Below are 21,879 nucleotides of genomic sequence, written 5' to 3' on the forward strand. Positions count from 1 at the left end.
ACGTGTCTGTCTCATCTTTTTACTTTGTTGCAGTATAGGCGTTCTGTGTCGCGCTGAAGCGTATGAAGTGTATTCAGTTATGGGGTTTACTGTACATACTTTTTCTCTGCACTGTTCCTGCTGCAGAGGATGCGTAAACGATTTTCCCATGTTGTTTTTTGGTTGTGGTCTGTGTTTATACATTTAGGCTATTAGTTGTATCCTACTTTTCAGTTTTACAAGTCAAATCTTATGACAGATGAGATGGCACTTCAACCGATAAAATGCAGGTACATTTTGACTACTGCTGCACTACGATACCCATAGATAGACCCAATACATTGGTAACTGCACTACTTATACAGCTCATATACTGCTTATACTGTTCATACTGCATTCTATATTTATTCTGCTTATAATGTTACTGTTAATACATATATTGCTTATACTGCACTACTTATACTACTCATATACTGCTTATACTGCTCATATACTGCTTATACTGCACTACTTATACTGCTCATATATTGCTTATACTGCTCTACCTGTATATATTGTTCACATTGCACTTTTCTGCTTTTTTGCACTTCTGGTTAGACGCTAACTGCATTTCGTTGTCTCTGTACTTGTACTCTGCACAATGACAATAAAGTTGAATCTAATCTAACACCTATTTATTGTCATGTTTTGATGGCATGTTGTTCATTCTCATGTTATGATTTAGTTTGTGATTATACACACGTTTTTAGCGTGATGATAGAGACCCACTACCAGACGAGTACAAAACATACACAAGTCACATGCAAATCCCTGCACTGCAGACGACAGACAACAACTGTCTCTGTACAACTAGTCCTGGACCTCCACTAATAGACAGATACAAAGAGAGCAGCATACAGTAGCAGCAGAGCCCAGAGGCGAGGCGAGGCAAGGCAAGGCAAGTTTATTTATATAGCACATTTCATACACAGAGGCAATTCAAAGTGCTTTACGTAAAATAGATAAAAAGGAAAGAGCATGAAAGAAAAATTAGAATAAAAACGCATAAAAGACATAAAAAAAGAATAAAAGTCACAGTGCATTTTAGGGTCACAGTGCAATTATTAGCGCCAATTTAGTTTCAATTTAAGGCAAAAGCGAAGCCCTTTTTTTTTTTAAGCCCATTTTTGAAAGTAGCCAGTGTTGGGGCTGATCCTAGATCTATGTGTAACATAATAACTGAGAGACCTGCAGCAGGGCAGGTCCTCATCCCTGGCTGTCTGCTTTGAGCTGGTTGTCGTTGGACTCCTGGCAGCGGAACAGGTCCATCTCAATGGGGATCTGGTGAGAGTTGACACACAGTTAAAGTATGAAGGAACGAGTAAAACAGATGTCAGCGTTACACTATGAATGTTACCTAATACAGTGTCACTGTTACGTTCGGGTAGCATTGCACTATAAATTCAAATAAACTCAAACTCCTGGACAACCTCTCTTGGGTCGACATACATTAAAATGGCCCTATGAAGTCTCGAGGGAGTTTTGCAGAAATACAAATAGCTTTTTTTTTAAATCTCACACTTCCATCATTTAGTAGGTAGCCTATACTGAGGATGATTGGCGCCTAGTACTGAAAAATGCAATCTGGGAAATTAAATGGGGAGTACATACTCATGCAGTACGCAAGTACAGAATTGTAGTATGGGGGTTCAAACCCGGGTCTCCCATGTGGAAGACACAAACGCTACTATTAAGCCAAGAGGACATCCTCAAGGTCTGAGGGCGACACTTCAGTTTACATGTCTCAGGCAGGGCTACCTCATCACGCGAGTGTGATTCCAAAATCACCTCTGCTACATATAGAAACGCAACAAAGTCATAGGTACAAAATTATATTTACAATCATTGTATCATTATTTTGTCTCACCTCTGTCTCTTTGCAGACGGTGATGTTGAACCTCTGTAGAATCTCCACCATCGCCAGTTTCATCAATACCAGAGCGAATCGCATCCCGATACAGTTCCGTGGGCCCAACCCGAACGGCATGTAGGTGTATGGGTCGATGCTCTCCTTGTTCTCCTTACTGAACCTACACACGGAGAGTTCAGAGGAGGAGGGGTTAAAGAACATATCAATTAAATCACAGTAATATGATGGTTATACATGGTTGAAGAAACCTGTTTGTGTTTGGTCGTCGCATTTAGGTTTGTTTTATGGTTGTTTGTGGAACACTGCTCTTATCGTTGCTGTTGTGATTGATATTGTGGTTGTGGTTAAGATGTGGCCCATTACCTCTCTGGTTTGAACTCCTCTGGGTCTTCCCACACATCGGGGTCACGGTGCAAGGTCCAGATGGGTATCATGACGACCATACCCTTGGGGATGGTGATGCCGCTGATCTCAACAGATTTCTTGGCGACTCTTTCAAGTTGATGGGGTACAACCTGAGAGACTCGTTGATCACGCTGTCTAGATAGTCCATCTGCATCAGAGCCTCGTACTGGATAGGAGCCTGCACAGGGATATTACACTCACATGAGCACTAGTGATTGGTCGTTCACGTAGCCGTAGCCCAGAACTAACTCTTTTTCGTCACAAATCTGAAGAGCTGTTAGTTTTTTGTGTTTTTTGGGGGGGAAATGAACACAGTACTATACTTATTCTAATCTGCATAGCCTAATTTCATGACACCCGCATACAGAACGCCATTACTTTCAATGTACGTGTGTACAAAAAAAATCGCTAAATAATGTTATCTTGATAGTTAGAAGAAAATACATTTAGATTCCACTGAACAATGTAAATGATAGATGTACACAAGGATCAATCAGAAGTCAGAATGCCACTAAACTGGGCTGCTTTTAGTGGATTGACTGCTTGGAATACTGAATGTGCTACAGTCTATTATTTCCTATCACAGTCGACAGACTACAAGAAAACTGTCAGGTGGTTCAAATGTGAATAACTTGGTATCCATTCCATTAACTGTGGCCGGGCAGCACCGAACAGCCCAGAGAACATTACCATGGTGCTTTTGAATATTAGGTCCCTATCTGGCAAAACCTTTATTGATCTTATCTCAGAGCGAAAGCTGCACTGTAATGTTTTTATCTGAAACCTGGCTAAACATGAATGCATGTCAGTCTATTAGAAGTGGGGAAAAAATATATTTTCTCTCTATTATTTATCTAGCCATGTCGCTGAGCAGATGAGAATTTCATGATGAATATGAATATGAATAGTACACCATCAACAGCTTCCTCCTGTGATAATGATTTAGCAACCAGCTTCAACACCAAACTAAGGGCAACTATCGACTCTGTAGCACCAGTCAAACTGAAAAAGGCTGTGGCCAAATTTAAAAGAATTTGCAGAAAGTCTGAGCGGACAAAAACTGCAGGTCCACCTTGATATTCTCCGAGAGCATCTTTCTGCTTTTAATAAGGCAATAAAAAAACGCCAAGACAGACGGGATCATTTCTCAAAATTGATAATGAATCATAACAACTTAAACAGTGCTCTTTTCAACGATTGACAGCCTTATAAATCCCGCCCACAAGACACCTGGTGATCTGCTCTCCACCTACAAATGTGAGGAATTTGCAACATACTTCTGAGATAAGAGAACCAATATTAGGTGAGGAGAAGATGTGTTTGATGACTTGTTACCCCACCTTCCACCACATGGAAGCACTATGAACTCTTTTGCAGTGGTCATACAGAAATGCTCAGCAAAGTGGGGGTCTGTTCATCTGCACCTAAAACTACCATGGTGAAACCCCTCCTGAAGAAAAGTAACTTAGACTCTTCAGTCCTTAGCGATTTTAGGCCAATCTCCAACCTTCCCTTTTTAAGCAAAAAAATAATAATTCTTGAAAAAAAGGTGTTCAAACTGTTAAATAATCTCCTTCTTCCCAACTGTACCTTTGACATGTTCCAATCTGGCTTTTGTGCCGATCATAGCACTGAGATAGCACTATGTTGTTAAGTTATTAACTAGGTTCTTAATGACCTTAGAATTAATTAATTAATGCTGATGCCAAAATGCTCTTTGTCCTTGTCCTGGTCAAACTGTCTGCACACTTAAAGACACTACTTACAGTAACACTAAGCACCAGGCAAAAAAACAAGGTGTTACCATTGACTCAGATCTTAATTTTGAAACCCATATCAAGAATGTGACTAAAACATATTTGAATCACTTAAAGAAGAGTAAGTAAGTTTGCCGGAAATCTGCCATCGTGGAGAAATTCTGTCTGAAGTTGTCCAAACAACAACATCCTCCCTAATATTAATATATCCCCCCAAAATGAACTTGCAGTGTTGGACATTAGCTGTTGTGTTTCTGCATGCGCACACGATTGGGAGAGGCAGCCACCAGAGAAAGGTCAGTCTACTCCCCTAGAACACCCCTGGCACTCACAACATGTTTATATGCAAACCGAATGTCAGGTAGGACACTGCATTTTAAAAAGCGTGTTTTCCGAACCAAAACAGCGTTCGTAAATGAAATATTTATTCATAAGGTATTTATTATAAGGGATCTTGTTCCCTGATCGCTACCGATTAAAGATAGTCATTACAACCGTTAGGAAGCTTTTAGGAAGCTTGAATATTACATGGACCTTTACAGAACACAGCTGTAAAGGTGCAACCTTTCCTCTCCCAGGCTTACACTGAGAGACGAATGCATGCTTGTATTACTAGCAACCTTGATTACTGTAACACTCTCCTGTCTGGTCGACCAAAGAAAGCTCTTGGCAAATGATACAAAATGCAGCAGCACGAGTCAGATGGAGAGCACATATCACACAAGTCTCTGCACTGATTACCTGTTAGTTTTATAATTTATTTTAAGATAATTGTATTAGTTTAGAAATCATTCTATGGTCACGCACACCACTGCATGTCAGACATGCTTTTAAGGTATATACCCTGTAGATCCCTCAGGTCCTCAGGTACTGGCCTTTTAACTATTCTGAAGATTCCAACAACACCTATCTACTTCCTGTTTCAAATGAATAATACTGGGCAGAAGTCTGCACAGGGATGCTACAGACACATTAGCACACTGCAAAATACTGTCACCTATCTAACCATCTGTAGGAGTCTGCAGTGCACAGGGGTTACACACTCATCAGTACCCTCTAAAACACTGTCACTATCATGTCACTATCACACTGTCACTGTCACTATCACCTGTTCCACATGAATAGTACTATATAGGAGTCTGCAGAGGGGTTACCTTGTTGGGAAACACAGTGTCTATCTCCTCCTGCAGCTTGGTCATGATGTGAGGGTTGGTTGCCAGATTGTAGGCCAGGAAGGACAGAGAGCTACTGGTGGTCTCATAGCCAGCAAAGATGAACATCATTGCCTGGGACAAGATCTCATGGTCACTCAATCCTATGATGATGGGAGAAATGGGGTGGTAGGTGTGTTTGTAGGTATAGGTGTTTGAGGCAGGTACTGTATGTGTGTGTGTTAGATGCTAGTATACAGTGTGTGTGTGTGTGTGTGTGTGTGGATGTGTGTGTGTGTGTGTGTGTGTGTGTGTGTGTGTGTGTGTGTGTGTGTGTGTGTGTTTAAGGCAGGCACCTTTACTCTGCTCCTCTCCCTTTGAGTTGCTGTCTTTCTGCGAGTCTATCATCAGCTGCAGGAAATCTACCCGACTCTGGAAGCAGGCTTACGTCAGATCAAAATCACATGAGAACTACCAGATGCTACCAAATCTCTACAATTGTATTACACAATACTGGCTGAAGATCGTATATTTGATCAGTTATATTTACATACCTTCCTGGTGCTAGCCACGCGATTGGACTTGATCTTCTGAAAGACAGCGTAGAAGAAATCTGTGACCGAGGCAGGGAATAGGGATACCTCCATGTTTGCCATAACAGGACCCATGAAGGGGAAGAATGCTGGACGGACAGGAAATGCCACGGTTACAATCCTATTCAATGCACAGCCCTGTCCAGAAACAACTCCTAGGCTCTATCCCTAGACAGTTCTGTATCCAATCCACTCAGATCTCCAAGTGTCCAGCATTTAGGAACTAGAGGTTGGTTCTGGACAGGGCCCATGTGTTTGTCAAATGAGTAGAGCGCAAACCATTGGCAGTGTGGTTTATGTCAGTCTAATCAATGAAATCAATAGCTTCATTTATTAAGCACAAAATGACTGAAAGCTATATGGGGGCAGTTGTACCGACTGTGAGGAACAGTGGGCTGAAGATGTCAAACTTGAGCATTTTCTTGATGTTGGTCACAAAGGGGTCGGAGGGGTTGTGGAGGGAGTCGATGTCGACACTGAATGAAGTACTGATGACCACATCCATACTGTATGGTCCAAAGAACCTGGAACACAACCACACAATCTCTGACCACCAGAACCACAACCACAAAATTAAAGGGGGAGTTCACTGAAATTACAAATTCACCTTATCGTCTCGGACATAAATACTCACTCCTTTAGTTCAATGGGCTCATCGTTATCAGCCGTCTTCTTCAGATTGCTGACCAAGTTACCAGAGTGCTGCTTCATGATCCTGAGCATCTGAGTTGGGAAGGATACATGGAAAAATATCATGATTGATACGTGGATTAATATGTGCAAAACATATATTAATATCATGTTTGAAACAGGAATTATTTTAATGTTTATATAGCCTGAGAATATACATCCATACAGGATACATTATGTATATAGTCAAAGAATAAGTGACTCCAAAGATGAACTATTATTCTATACTCTGTCATCTGACCACTGAACTTATCGAAGATAAGATCAAATATACTTTATTGTCCTGGATGAAAATTTGTCTTGGATTAATTAATTAAAGTTGCTGCTTCACACAACAACAAACAACAATGAATACACACTATACACATAGTACAAATCACACACACACTCTCTCACACACACACACACACACACACACACACACACACACGCGTCAGAGTTGTTAGTCATTCATTTATTTGTGTTGTATAAAGGAATGAATGAAAGAAGGAGAGGAGAGATGGGACTGTACCTCTTTGATTCGCCCACTGGTGAAGGAGGGAGACAGGACACTGCGGATCCGTCTCCATGCATCATCCTCAGCGATAAACACGGCGTCATACAGAGGCCCGTTGAGATAGATATTCTAGAAAAATTATAATTATTATATGCTGCAAGATTAACCTACTATTAATAATGCTATAATAACAATGATATTATCTATTTAAGGAGCCCTTATGTTTTTTTCCCCATACAACAACTTCAATTTATTACCCTCCTGTTAGTGAAAAGGGAGTAGCATTCCTTGATGAGGATGGTTTTGATCATGGCTGTGTCCATGATACACAGGATGGGCTGACGGCCATCATAGATCCTACAGACCAGCAAAAACAAAGATAGTTAGATATACACTCACAGAGCACTTTATGAGGAACACTATACTAATACTGGGTAGGGCCTCCCTTTGCTCTCAAAACAGCCTAAATTCTTCATGGCATTGATTCCACAAGATGTTGGAAACATTCCTTTGAGATTCTAGTCCATGATGACATGATTGCATTACTCAATTCCTGCAGATTTTTCAGGTTCACTTTCAAGATGTGAATCTCCTGTTCTACCACATCCCAAAGGTGTTCTATTGGATTCAGATCCTGGGAAGGCCACTGAAGAACACTGAACTCATTGTCATGTTCATGAAACCAGTTTAAGATGACTTTTGCTTTGTGACATGGTGCATTATCATGCTGGCAGTAGCCATTAGAAGATGGGTCAATTGTGGCCATGAAGGGATGCACATGGTCAGCAACAATACTTAAATAGGCTGTGGCATTCAAGCAAATATACCGTGGATAGAGACAGACAGACCCATCACAGATCCTGCACTCTTAGAAAAAAAGTGCTACCTAGAACCAAAAAGGGTTCTTCTTCCACTGTCCCTTTGAAGAAACCTTTTGGGTTCCATGTAGAACCCTTTCCACAAAAGGTTATACAGTACCGTGCGTAAGTAATGGGACAGTGAAGCATTTTTTCTTCTTTTTGGATTTGAAATAAAAACTTTTTTATTTTTCCCCAACGCGGGAGAATGATGCCCGTGATGGGCCTAACCCAAAACTCAAAGAATATCTCGCTGTCCCTCTCCTTAAATATCATTCCCAACAAAGGACAAGGTGTGAGATACATTACAATAGCAAAGCAATTGACAAATGGTGAAAGTTGAAAAATCTGAAACATAGTCAAAACCTTAGGCTTGCCAAAATCAAGCACTGATGAGCTCAGCAATCGCAAATGGCTGAGGCTTTACTGCAAGATGCAAACCACTAGTTATCCTTAAAAAGGATAGTCAGGTTAGAGTTTGCTAAGAAGTACCTAAAAAGCCTGCAGAGGTGTGGAAAAAAGTCTTGTGGACAGATAAGGTGAATATTATCAGAGTGATTGCTAGAGGAAAGTTTGGAGAAAAAAGGATCTGCCCAAGGTTTACAGCATACCATCTCATCTGTGAAACATGGTGGAGGGGATGCTATGGTTTGGGCATGTATAGCTGCCACTAGAACTTGCTAACTTATCATAATTGATGATGTTACTGCTGACAGTAGCAGCAGAATGTATTCTGAAGTGTACAGAAATATCTTGTCTGGTCGAGTAAAAGCAATGCTTCCAAATTCATTGGATGGCGCTTCATCATACAGTAAGACAATGACCCAAAACATACTGCCATTGGAGCTAGGGAGATTTTCAGGGCGAAAAAGTGGAAAGTTCTTGACTGGCCATGTCAATCTTTGGATTTAAATCCTATTGAACATGCATTTCATTTTCTGAAGGTAAGATTATGGGCAAAAAGACCTCAAAAACTGAAGATGGCTGGCCTGGCAGAATATCACCAGAAAAAATACCCAGCACCTGGTGGGGTCAATGGGTCCCAGACGGTTTGCATACAAAGTAGTGTCAACCAAATACTAAATATGAGTGCATAATTTCGACCATGTATACCAATACTAGACAAAAGAAAAGAAAATAATCTCACAAAAAGCAAACTATGTTCTGACAGGGTTTGACTGATCTAATACGACATCAGATCTGGATAGGTTCCTTGATTTCCTCTGAAAGGTGACATAGGCATGAAAACATGTACACAACATCAAGAAGAAACCATTGATTAAAGCCAAATCAATTGATAGAGGCATGGCAGAAAATGTGTGTTGTCTCTTTAAAAGAAATGTTAAAAATCTCTTTGTTTTCCCTGAATGAAACAAAGCACAGGTGTTTAAAAGGCCAGCCCCACCCCTGATTACAATGATCCACACGTGGAGACAGCCAAAGCAACATAGATCAATAAGACATCGCACATGTCACACCAGAATGTGTGTTGGCAAGAGTGTGCCCTTATAGCCAGGATCCACTCACCACCTCTCTGGTCACATCTCCCTGATGTTGGTTATGAAGAACTTTATGAATGTAGTTAAATGTATTTAATATTAATTATTGCCTTGGTTTATACTCGCTTCGGAATTGTAGGACTTTTGTACGAGCAAAGTGCTGAATATCTTCTCATAGATACACTGTGCTTAGCATGTACTGCTGAAGATTATGTTAATATTATGTTAAGATTTAAGTAGTCTCGTTCCCAGACACTTCTGCCCAAATGCCCAAAAGGTCTGTTGGACCAATGCGTTAAACTTCATTGGCCTTCATTAAGCCAAGAGCAAGAGCGTCAAAAATGGGGACGGGGCATAGCCATGGGCTTTACCTCGCATCAATCATCTTCCACAGCACATTCCACACATTTCTGATAAAAAGCTACACCTTGCAGCCGTGTTATTAGCTGAAATCAAATAATAACAAATACTTTAATCAGTAACCACCCTACGGCCAGGTTTGAGTCGTCGTTATTCCAGACTTATATGCGCTGTGAGCAATAGCCTGGGGACGAGGTTAACATTTAGGTAACCTGCGAATAACCTCATGCACTAGAAAATAAAACAAACTTAATTGCTACATGGCCTGTTAATTTCCATGCTCATCTTTGATGTCAAGTTTTTAGGGTTTTTTTTTTATCAGAGGGATATTTGGCTACTTTCAAGTGCCATAATTGCCAATTAAAAATGGGTAGCCTTTTAAAAGGGGCAATCCTTCATATATCCCACAATTCAACACCAATCTGTTCTCTGGAAAAATTAATAAAACATGAAAATATTGGGTTTATGCCCAAACCATTTTTTGTAAATTTGGGGCTAGACACTTCACCCATTTTCATCACATTTACATTTACATTTTTGACATTTAGTAGATGTTTTTATCCAAAGCAACTTACAACAAGTACATTTGTCTCAAGTAAGTGAATCATCTATACATCAGTCATCATAAGTGTGGGGGGACATGCAGCGTTCGGCCTGTAGAGGGAGCTACAGGACCGTGGCCGGGGTTGTGTCGGCGAGACTTTTGTTGCACACCTGCTGCGAATTAAGTCTCGTCGGCGAATGTTTAAGATGTGTGTGCTTCTGCCATTTCGGTAGCTAGGCTGGAAACGGCGAGAAAGGCGAGGAGAGCGGACAGTGGAGAGAGAGAGACGCTCTGACGAGGCTGGAAAGCCAACGAACTCTGATTGAACGATTACTGACTGTATGAATAAACGGGACCTTTCCCTCACTACACCGCTGCGTCTGCCTCTGTGTACACGGACACCACTACAATAAGAAAAACAAAACTATGCTAGGACCAGGGGCCATTGGCAGTCACAATGCTTTTTAAAAATGCTTTACAGTAGAGGAACTGTACAGGTGGGTAGTGGAAGGTGAAGAGGTCTTTAGGAGGGACAGTCCAGATGTAGCCTGAAGAGATGGGTCTTCTATCTACGGCAGAAGATAGATAGTGACTCTGCAGTCCTGACCGCACTGGGAAGCTCGTTCCACCACCGGGGCGCCAAGACAGTGAAAAGCCGTGACCAACGAGCGCGACCACTGCATCCTCTTAGAGGCGGCCAGCCGAGGTGGAAGAACGGAGTGGTCAGGCTGGGGTTTGACATACAGTATGTATTCACCGTCAAATGTTGTTCACTTTCCCAAACCCCTGCCTGTGTAAGTAATGAGACAACACATTTTTTTTTGTTCTTTCGGCTCTATACTCCAAACGTTTGGATTTGAAATTAAACAATTACTACAAGGTTAAAGTAGAGATTTTTAGCTTTTATTTGATGGTATTTGTGTACACATTGGTTTCACCATTCAAAAATTACCTCACTTTTTATGCATAGTCCCCCGATTTCAGTGTACCCAAAAGTAATGGTACAGACTTATCAAATGTCCAAATGAAGCAGTCATGTTTAGTATTTAGTGGACAATCCACTAGTATTTAACCCTACCAGACGCTGAGCATCTTCTTTGGTGATGCTCTGCTAGGCCTGTACTGCAGCCATCTTCAGTTGTTTGTTTTGAGGTCTTTTTGCCTAAATTCTTATCATTAGGGAAATGTAATGCATGTTCAATTGAATTTTAATCTGAAGATTGACTTGGCCAATCAAGATCTTTCCACTCGTTGCTATGGCAGTGTTTTGGCTATGGCATTGTTTTATTGTATGGTGTGGCGCCATCCAATGCATTTGGACGCATTTGCTTGCACTCAAGTAGACAAGATGTTTCTGTGCACTTCAGAATACATTCTGCTGCTGCCGTCAGCAGGTACAATCATCAATTAAGACAAGTTAACAAGTTCTAATGGCAACTATACATGCCCAAACCTAACACCCCCTGCACCATGTTTCACAGATGAGGTGGTATGCTGTAAATCTTGGGCAGATCCTTTTTTCCCCAAACTTAGGCAGACCTCTGCAGGCTTTTTAGGTACTTTTTTTAGCAAACTGTGACCATCATTTTTGATGATAACTAGTGGTTTTTGATGATAACTGTGTCTTCCTCTTAGTTATAAACAAACCAGAATTAAATGCATAGGTCTATGTATGGATGGATGGATGGATGTTCTCATTGGAACAGCTGGAAGACTTTCTCTGCATCCCCGAAAAAACACATGTATGCAAACACACACACACACACACACACACACACACACACACACAAACACACACACACAGGCATGTTTAAGATATGCGTAGCCCATGTTTATTAGTTGACTTAGTTGTGGGGTTAGTTTAGATACAGCGCACGATGCAACAAGCAGGTACAATACACCTCAGCATTGCTATACCATCGTGCTACCACAGGGAACTGGTACCCGCATAGTTAGATATGGCACTGGTCCCACACTAGAGAGAACTGGCATGTTCTAGATCATTATACGAGGTAACTAGCTAGGAATTATGTCAAACTAGAAAGTGCTCAGTAGTCCTAGGGCTACAAACACAAGGTGGCCAACCCTCCTGCAAACAGGGTGCTAATATTTCTCAATATTAACTTGTCAAAGCTAGCCAAGGTTCTCAGCTGTCCGGAAACAACAAGTAACTTAGTTAGCCGACTGTCCCAAGTGCTAGCTGTAGCCTACACATGTGACCTAGCAAGTTATAATAATAACCTGAGGAATTATTGTTGAGCTAGGGTTCAACAATAACAAAGAATTGAGAGCTCACAGGTTAGCCTGCTAGCTCAGAAGGTGAAAATCGTCGTTGAATGTCGAGCTGAACCGTAGGATTCTATCAGAGACAATCTAACGCCCCATGAGAATCATAGGCTGAGGTGTAGCCAACTACAACAATACTACTACAGTACACTTTTCTTTTTTTATTTCTTTTTTTAACTTTTTATTATCATTTCCTTTTATAAATTGCAGTCATACAGTATGTCACAACAAATCTTTTTGATGGTACAGTAAGGTGCCGCGGGTAAGTCCACAGAAAGGTTAACAGTCCATGGATATCTTTCATCTTAACCAATATATATGTGAGGTATGATCATTATCTCAGCAATACCACATACATACAGTATAGATTACATTTGGTAAATTATAAGGTAATGTTCAACAACATTATCACCATTATCATCATCAACAATAACAATAACAACAACAATAATAATAACAATAACAACAATAATAATAACAGTAACAATAATCTTTAAAAAAATATATAATAATAATCTGCATTTCAATCATATCAAATGAAAATGTAGGGCAATGGATGACCATTTATTTAGGAATACATCTACTTTCAGTTGTAATAATGCTGTTGTATATTCCATGTTGTAAACGTTTTGGATTCTTTCCCTCCATTGTGTAATTGTTGGAGGGTGTGGCCTCAGCCAGGAGGCTGTGATTACCTTATTCGCTATTAAAAAGAGGATTCTCAGCAAGTATGTTTGACTGTTCTCTTCAAGATCAGTTGGCAGTACCCCTAGTATAAAGTGTAATGGTTTAAGAGGTAAATCTATATGGAGACATTTTTTTATTTCTTTTTGTACATTTTGCCAGTATTCTGATATCTTTGGGCAGTCCCAAAATATATGTGTGTGATCTCCCACCAAGTCACAACCCCTCCAGCAATGATCTGAGGTGTTGCTCCATTTTGATGTTATAAGTGGAGTTCTAAAGTATCTCATTTTCATTTTCCATCCAAATTCCTTCCAGTTTGGACTACTGGATATCCTATGTCCCTGTCTGCATGAAGTCTCCCATTGCTCATCTGGGATTATTGTGTTCATTTCTAGTTCCCATTTTTCTTTAATATCTAAGTTATCTTCTTTTAACTCTTCCTGCAATATCTTGTAAATATGTGATATGAACTTTGTCTTCACTATTCCTTTAGTTGTTGATATGAAGAGGTGTTCCAATTTTGTTGGTAAGGAACAGAGCTGTTCCCATTCTTTATGACTTTGTAGATAGTGTCTAATTTGTAAGTACCTAAAGAAGTCTTGGTTTGGTAAATCATATTCCTCTTTGAGCTGTTCAAATGATTTTAGGACTGCTCCGTCAAACAGCTGGTCCAAAACCACTAAACCCCTTTCCTTCCATTTTAGGAATCCCTTGTCCAGCCTAGATGGAGAGAACTCACAGTTGTTTGCTATCATTATAGCTCTGGAAATGGTCATGGGAAGTTGTAGTTTTTTCCTCAAGATTGACCATATTTTTAAGGTGTTCTTGCTCCATACATTAGCAATTTTCTTTTTCCCCCATATGTCTTGGTTTAAGAATGGTATTGAATCTAAAGGCAAATTTGGGCATTCACTCTGTTCCATTCCCACCCATATAGTGTCAGTGTCTTGGGATATCCAAGCAATCATTGATCTGAGTTGGGCTGCCCAATAATATTTTTTCAGGCTAGGTAAGTCCAGGCCTCCCCTGTCTTTTGGGCAGAGTAGTCTTTTAAATTTAAGTCTGGGTCGCTTGCTTTGCCAAATAAACTTGGACAGCCATTTATCCAATATAGTAAAGGTGGAAGCAGGAACATAGATAGGTAGTGATTGGAAGAGAAAAAGCAATCTTGGCAAAATCTTCATTCTTATCGTTTCTATTCTTGAGTGGTAGAATTTCCCATCTTGTAAGGTCCCCTTTTATGTGGCCCATCAATTTCCCATAGTTGGCTTTAAACAATTTTGATAGGTCAGTTGTTATAGTAATTCCCAAGTATCTAAATCCTTGAGACCAGTGGAAATCAAGCCTTCCTGACATTTGAATTGGCCATTGTCCAACTAACATCATTGCCTCTGATTTTGATTGGTTGATTTGATAACCAGAGAGTTCTCCATAATTCTTCATAGTGTCCATCAGTGCAGGGACCGAAAGGACTATCAGTAATATCCCACTGTAGACAAGTGTTTGTGTTGTGGAAGATGCTAGTTTAGCTTGTACTATTGGCTTTCATGGTGATTATGTAAACTTACCTTTTATTTCTTCATGTGAGACCATACTAGCATTATATAAGAACACATTGGGTATTCTTGGTTATGTTAGCTAAGAGAGGATACTATATTTCAATGTTAATACAACACATTGTAGCTATATGTCGCTATTTCTTTGTTAGATCATCTCTGTGATGTATGGCAAGGCAATGTGTGGATGTGAAACCATATCATTGATTATTGTTTCTCTTTCTCAGTTTCACTCTTTCTAAGTCAATAAACCTGAAGTCAGACTGACATTCTGTCTCCAGACTCTTGGGAGGTGTTTAGAGGTGTTCAGCTATGTATGAGGACAGAACAGGTTTGTTTCTTTCTTTGTCGCCACAGCCTACCTGAGTATTGCTGCTGACCATGTCCATCCCTTTATGACCACAGTGTACCCATCTTCTGATGGCTACTTCCAGCAGGATAACGTGCCATGTCACAAAGCTCAAATCATCTCAAACTGGTTTCTTGAACATGACAATGAGTGACACTGTACTCCAATGGCCTCCACAGCCACCAGATCTCAATTCAATCGAGCACCTTTGGGATGTGGTGAAACGGGAGATTCACATCATGGAGGTGCAGCCTACAAATCTGCAGCAACTGCGTGATGCTATCATGTCAATATGGACCAAAATCTCTGAGGAATGTTTCCAGCACCTTGTTGAATCTATGCCACAAAGAATTAAGGCAGTTCTGAAGGAAAAAGGGATTCCAACCCGGTACTAGCAAGGTGTACCTAATAAAGAAGCCGGTGAGTGTATGTGTGCGCTCTACAAACATTATAAACCATAACTTACTGCATGAATACTTTATTCAGGTATGGCCATTCAAAATAAATATGGCTTCAGCCACGCTGGTGACTTGGTTTTTGTTGTAGGCTTATTGTTTCACATTTTTTCTACTCAAGCTACTTTTTATACATATTTTTGCTGTTAGTCTCCTCTTACCTTTTGAATTCTCCTGACTGTTAATACACAGTTCATTTCAGCAAATTACCATTGTCCAGCTGTGGATAGACATCTGAGGAAGGAACATAAAGAGAGAGGTCCTGCTCAATGTAAATCAATCAACCAACCTATCAATGAATCTACAATCTAAACTGTTGAATCTATCAAAACAGTTTTCCATTAGCCCACCTTTGCATTGTGTTCGCTGTCTACTCTGCCAAGTGTGGCTGTTGGGTATTGAACTCGGGTCTGTTTACCCTTGGAAAAGACGGGAAAACTGTAGATAGATACAGAGGTAAGAAAGTGAACCAGATGAACAAAAAAGAAACACTAGAATTGTAACTCAAAATGATCAAAAAATCTCAAGTAAGTGTGATGGCACTTCTCTCCTGTTCACTAATTACCTTTTCACTGTGACTAAAGCTTTGTTCCCTTGTTTTCTCCACTCCCTTTATTACTTTCACCTCCTCTTCACAGTATATTAAAAAAAATGTCTCATTTCTATTTTTGGCATCTGTCCATTATTCTTCATCAGTCTGGGGAATCTCTTTCTTTTCATCATACGATATTTTGGTTGTTTTCTGGGTCTTTTAAAGCCATAGTCCACCCATTCAATCATTATTGTATGTTTTTCTTATTTTGGTTCAAGACTATGCATCTGTAACCTTTGATAAGCCTTCATCACTTTGTTACAGTACTTGGTTTGAGGTTACTTTTGATTGACGTTGGCATGAAATATAATGTGGGAAACATTGATTTCCGTTGATGGCAGTGAATGACAATGTCAGCCAGCGATGGCTGTAGCAAAGTAAAGATTAGTATAGGTTATTTGAGTATTGTTGCTGACCATGTGCATGCCTTCATGCCCACAATTTACCCATCTTCTAATGGCTACTTCCAGCATGATAATGCACCATGTCGCAAAGCAAAAGTCGTCTCAAACTGGTTTCAGAAACATAACAATGAGTTCTGTGTTCTTCAGTGGCCTTCCCAGCCACCAGATCTGAATCAAATAGAACACCTTTGGGATGTGGTAGAACGGGAGATTCACAGCTTGGAAGTGCACCTGAAAAATCTACAGCAATCGCGTGATGCAATCATGTCATCATGGACCAGAAAGTCAAAGAAATGTTATAAACATCTTGTGGAATCAATGCCACAAAGAATTGAGGCTGTTTTCAGAGCAAAGGGAGGCCCTACCGAGTATAGTATAGTGTTCCTAATAACGTGCTCAGTGAGTGTGTATATACAGTGGGGGAAAATAAGTATTCAACACATCAACAAATGTTTAATTCAACATATTTCCATTGCAGCCATTCACATGAAATTTAGATCAGACATAGGTATTAACTCAGTAAAACTACTCAGCTAAAGAATTTGTAACACCAATCTATAAAAAAAAGTTGTGCAATTCTCCAGGGGAAGGAGAAGGACTGGAGAGGAGGGGGAGCCCAACGGGCCTGCCGAGCCAGAGAAGAGCCACTCCAACAGCAGCACGCTGTCCGGCTGGCGGGACAACATCATCTTCATCAATGAGGTCTTCCACCAGGTACAGCTGACCCTGTATCCCTTGCTGCAGTGTTGACAGGAGGCTGCTGCTGAGGTTCCTCCACTGCTGCACTGCCTCACACATCCAGCAGGGGGCAGCAGCAGAGCAGCTCAGGGCTCTGCAGCACAGGCTGGATTTTTCCTGCTCCTCCTTTGTGGACCTGTCAGCATAGGAGCAGAGGGACACAGCACGGAGCTCATCCCACTTAGACACAGTCCGTCTGGGGTAAGGACAGACACACTGATCTCTGATGAGGAGGAGGGAGGAGGATTTCTCATTGTACAATGTACGCTCCCTCCTCTGTCTCCCCTCAGCTCCAGCAAAGCCCTCCTCCTGCAGCTCCTGTACCTGGTCCCTGTGGGAGGTGAGGCGTGCTGTGTCCCTCTGCAGTGCCCTTGGTGGAGAGCTGGACCTCAGTGAGACTACAAACCAAAGTTATACATAGTTAGTGTATAGCTGGTATATGATTCCAATTCTCAGAATGAGCCGTGAATCAGGAAATTTGGTGTTTCACATAATTACCAATGTTTTTTTTTATTGTTTTTTAATGACTGCCATGGGAGTGGCTGTGGACAAAATCTGCGATGGCCCTATATCCAATTACATTTTTGAAGTCCCTCTCTATCAGAAGAGGTTTTATGCTCTCATCTTTAAACCCAGATGAACATGTATTTTAATCTGAACTGTCCTAGTCTATTAAATATAACTTGAAATGGTGACTGACTACTGCTTGAGTTTGTTTTGTGTGAATCTGTAATGACACCAACTCTCATTACAGACCATTATTGACCAATAAGACACTTTACTACATTTCTATTTCTATCTCTCCACAGGACGAAAACCATTCCTATGGGATTTCTCATAGAGTGAAATAGGGCAGATTTCTTGACAGATTTCATGTTGACAGACATCAATAGCAGACTCCAAAGTCACTAGGTCTCAACTACCCAGCTGAAGCATATTGAACAACACTTATTGGATTTGTGTTCTAATGGCCTACTCTATGTTACTACTCTAACTCTAAGCCAGAGCTAACTTCGGAGCGTGCTCTCCATTTTATTAACCAAAATGCCACTAATTGAAAACAGGTACGGTCACGTGAATCTAGGGAAATGGCACAAGAAAGACGCAATCCTAGCAACGACAATTGTCAATAGCACTAATTATTCTGCTCTGCATTTAATGCGTTGTTTTTAGCACTCAATGTTATATTTATTTTGTGTTTGCGTGTCTGTCAAATTTTTTGGCTGTCTAATTTATTTTCTGTTTGTGGCTATCTAAGGACAGTACACTAGACGTTTACTTAAGACTGATGTAATATTCAAACTGTCTCACACTACAGGTATTCAACATGTTCTTCTCTCTGTTGTAGCTCCTGTAGGTGTTTACTATGCCCTGACTGATATCAGGACTTTGGCAGAGAAGATGGATAAATTGGCTAATGGTACTACGTAATCACGAGAAATGTTGGGAAATGAGACTAATATATAATAATATATGCAATTTAGCTACCGCTTTTATCCAAAGCGACTTACATTGCAGTGAGTGCATACTTTTTTCAGTATGTATGGTCCCAGCAGAAATCTAACCCACAACCTAAGCGTTGTTTGCGCCATGCTCTACCAACTGAGCCACAGAGGACCAGGAATAAAGTCCCAGAGACCCAAATTGTCAACATTCTAGAGCACCAAGGGCGACTTCTTCATTTTGTAGCCAATCCAAGTATTATTGCTAGGTGAATACCACATAAAACACTTGGCACTCCAGGTGGTGAGTGTACCGGAATTCTTTGGCAGTGAGTGAGTTAAACGCAGATGACGGTTCAAGATACAGCATCAGTAGACAAACATGTTTTGCAGCGCTCACTCAGTCCCGTACATCATGCATGCTCATGGTGTCAACTCAACGTATTGTATGTGTGAAATAGGACAAGCAGATCTCACTCACTAGTAAGATGAGGAAAGTGGTTCTTTTATATTTCCTGTTGTTACTTTTATATTTTTTCATGTTTTTATTATTCATTTTGGTAATTCTTGATTATTATACTTTGTTTAAAAATAATCAAAGAGGGGACTGTTGGAATTGTACAATATTCTATGTGCCTCTCGACCTTTCACCTAGTGGTACCATGCCATAACCAGTACACAATGCAGAGACATGAAATCAGATGCTAGGGAATGGGGGGCCTAGGACCTGTAGCCCTCCCAGGCCAAATTCCATTGCAAGTCCATATATTCTAGTAGTAGTGTTACTATACTGGTACAGAGTACACAGTGTGTCTTTATTCTTGATGTAAAGTTGGAGGACATTACATATGAATTAGTTTAGTTGTGTTTACTTAATGTGGGGATGAAATATGTTCCTCTGACACTAGACACCAAAATCACTACTATAGAGAGTGAAATTTTTGATTCTGTCTTTGAGATTCTTATAGCCCAATTGTGTGCAATAATATCTATTTACTAAAATCTGATCTTTAAGAAAGATATTTTTCTCCCTCTTTACGCAGTCTTGGATATTGCTCTGTTAAAGAGAAACAATGTTTCTTCTGGAACTTTTTCAAGTTTAATTGTGGTATGATTTCTGAGTAGTTTCTTGACTATTAAAGTGATTCTACGAGATAATTTCTATAATCTCAGCCTACAGTTCTCAATGTAGCGCTAATGAGTTGGAAACGGGTCCCTGTTACATGCCCTCAGTGTGGTGCGTATGTGTGTGGATTCCACGTAGACCAGTGACATCGACACACTTAACAGTAATGCTGCTTCTAAAGTTGGCGATGATAAACTAGGGAGTCTGTGGCTGAATGAGAAAACAGTGATTCAATTGATTATATTTGTACAAACTATGCATTGATAATTTAGACACAAAATAAGAGGTTAAATAATACAGAAATAGTTATTGCCATATCCCGTAGCTTCTCTTTAATGATTCATTCATAGATAGTGACAATTCAAATAATTTGAAAATATGTGGCTGCACTGTTACTAATGCTATAAATGCAACACATGCTTATAATGTGCAAACTGAATTATAAACCCATTATAAAAGGAAACCTTAGTGTTAAGTGTCACCAAAAGAAAAGAAAACACAGAGACATTAAATCAATTTGAGATACTCCATCACTCATTTATTTGCAAATATATGTAATAAGTGTCTGTAAGTAAAGACAATGAGACTCCTGTGGCCCTGCATATCAGAGAGAGAGAGGGGAAAAGGAGAGAGAGGGGACATAACAAGAAGGCATGTGAGGTTATTATTTAAACTTTAACTAGAATACTTATTGGATTTCACTGAAGTATCCTTTGCGGTTACCGATGGAGTCTGACCCTGTGGAATTCCTAAAAACGAAAGAGAGAAAAAAAGAGAAAGAGAGGGGGAGGGGGAGTGCAACTTTAGTGGTAAGAATAAAATTACTTCCAATCATTTAAAATGACTTATTCCGATTACTTAATAGCAAGTGTGTGTGTGTGTGTGTGTGTGTGTGTGTGTGTGTGTGCCCCCTCAGAAGGACGCCATGAGAAGCTGAAGGTGGTGCTCCAGGAGGCTCGAGACTCCAACGACCAGAGACTCCGTGTTGAAGTACCAGGGAACCTCCTGACCAAACATGTCGTCCAGAAGCATCATCAGCCCGCCCTGAGGTAAGGCTCTGAGTTACTGCTAGTTCACAGTACTCATTTAAACTGAACAATAGATTGGATGCTAAATACTAGAGAGAAGGAACAGTAACAACATCAGAACTTGTCTGTACCTTCAGGTGCAGCAGGCATCTCTCAGCCTCTGGTTTCATGTTGCTGGCAGGCAGGCAGGAGTGTAGGAGAGAGTACAGACGCTCCACAAAACCACCAGGTTGCTAACAGCAAACATAGGAGGAGAGAGCAGAGAGTCATATGAACTTGTCAACAAAGTCACCCTGTAACAGTCTTCAGTATAAGAACAGTACTCACCACCCCCAGGGGCCTCCCCACCATCACCCCAAACAGAACCAGCTCATAGAGGATGCCTATGAGTTGACATGGCTAATCTAACAAAAGACAAAAACGTTTACAACAAAATAGCAATGATATTAAAAAGAAGGACCCAATACAGGCACAGGTAATCAATGTGAGACTATTGAAGTGAATGAACTAACCTGATGTTCTGCCAGCTGTCTACTGTAAAATGTAATTAAATGTCACATACCCTCTTCAAAGTCGCTGTCGCTTTCCTCTTCACGATCGCGAACCTTGCAAAAAAGAAAACACGAACAACCCGTCATCGAGACGGCAGACCGCAGTCCAGCACTCGCGCAGCCAATCCTGAAAAACACCGAGGCATTTTTCAGTCCGTTTTGCTCAGAAAATCAGCAGGTTTGTGTCGATGTGAACATCAACTGAAGTCTGTTGTTATCTGGAGCGGACTGAACATTCCATAGAATGTTGCTAATGTTCTATATTGAAAGGTTGCATAGCAACACACCATTTTGAAAATAATTCATAATAATCATAGATGACATGCATCATAAAGACTTTTCAAAAATGCGTTACCATGTGACCTCGAGAAATAGAACATGAGCAGCATTCTATGGAATGGTTGATCCAGCGCTACACAGCAACA

At 40.5% G+C, this 21,879-nt stretch overlaps 1 pseudogene across 1 annotated transcript in view; it reads right to left on the reverse strand.

The window, feature by feature from the left end:
- The window catches only part of LOC310824125 (cytochrome P450 3A30-like), a 64,593-nt pseudogene extending 49,994 nt beyond the window's left edge, over positions 1 to 14,599 (reverse strand). The window contains exons 1-10 of the transcript in view: positions 14,595 to 14,599; positions 7,238 to 7,337; positions 6,996 to 7,109; positions 6,429 to 6,517; positions 6,170 to 6,318; positions 5,756 to 5,883; positions 5,558 to 5,633; positions 5,205 to 5,365; positions 2,252 to 2,471; positions 1,886 to 2,048 (exon numbers count right to left, since the gene is read on the reverse strand). The product of the transcript in view is annotated as a cytochrome P450 3A30-like (transcript). The remainder of the gene's footprint in view (positions 1 to 1,885; positions 2,049 to 2,251; positions 2,472 to 5,204; positions 5,366 to 5,557; positions 5,634 to 5,755; positions 5,884 to 6,169; positions 6,319 to 6,428; positions 6,518 to 6,995; positions 7,110 to 7,237; positions 7,338 to 14,594) is intronic.
- Positions 14,600 to 21,879: the final 7,280 nt, after the last annotated feature.

The sequence above is a fragment of the Argentina silus genome (assembly GCF_951799395.1).
Source record: "Argentina silus genome assembly, chromosome: Y".
Taxonomy (NCBI): domain Eukaryota; kingdom Metazoa; phylum Chordata; class Actinopteri; order Argentiniformes; family Argentinidae; genus Argentina; species Argentina silus.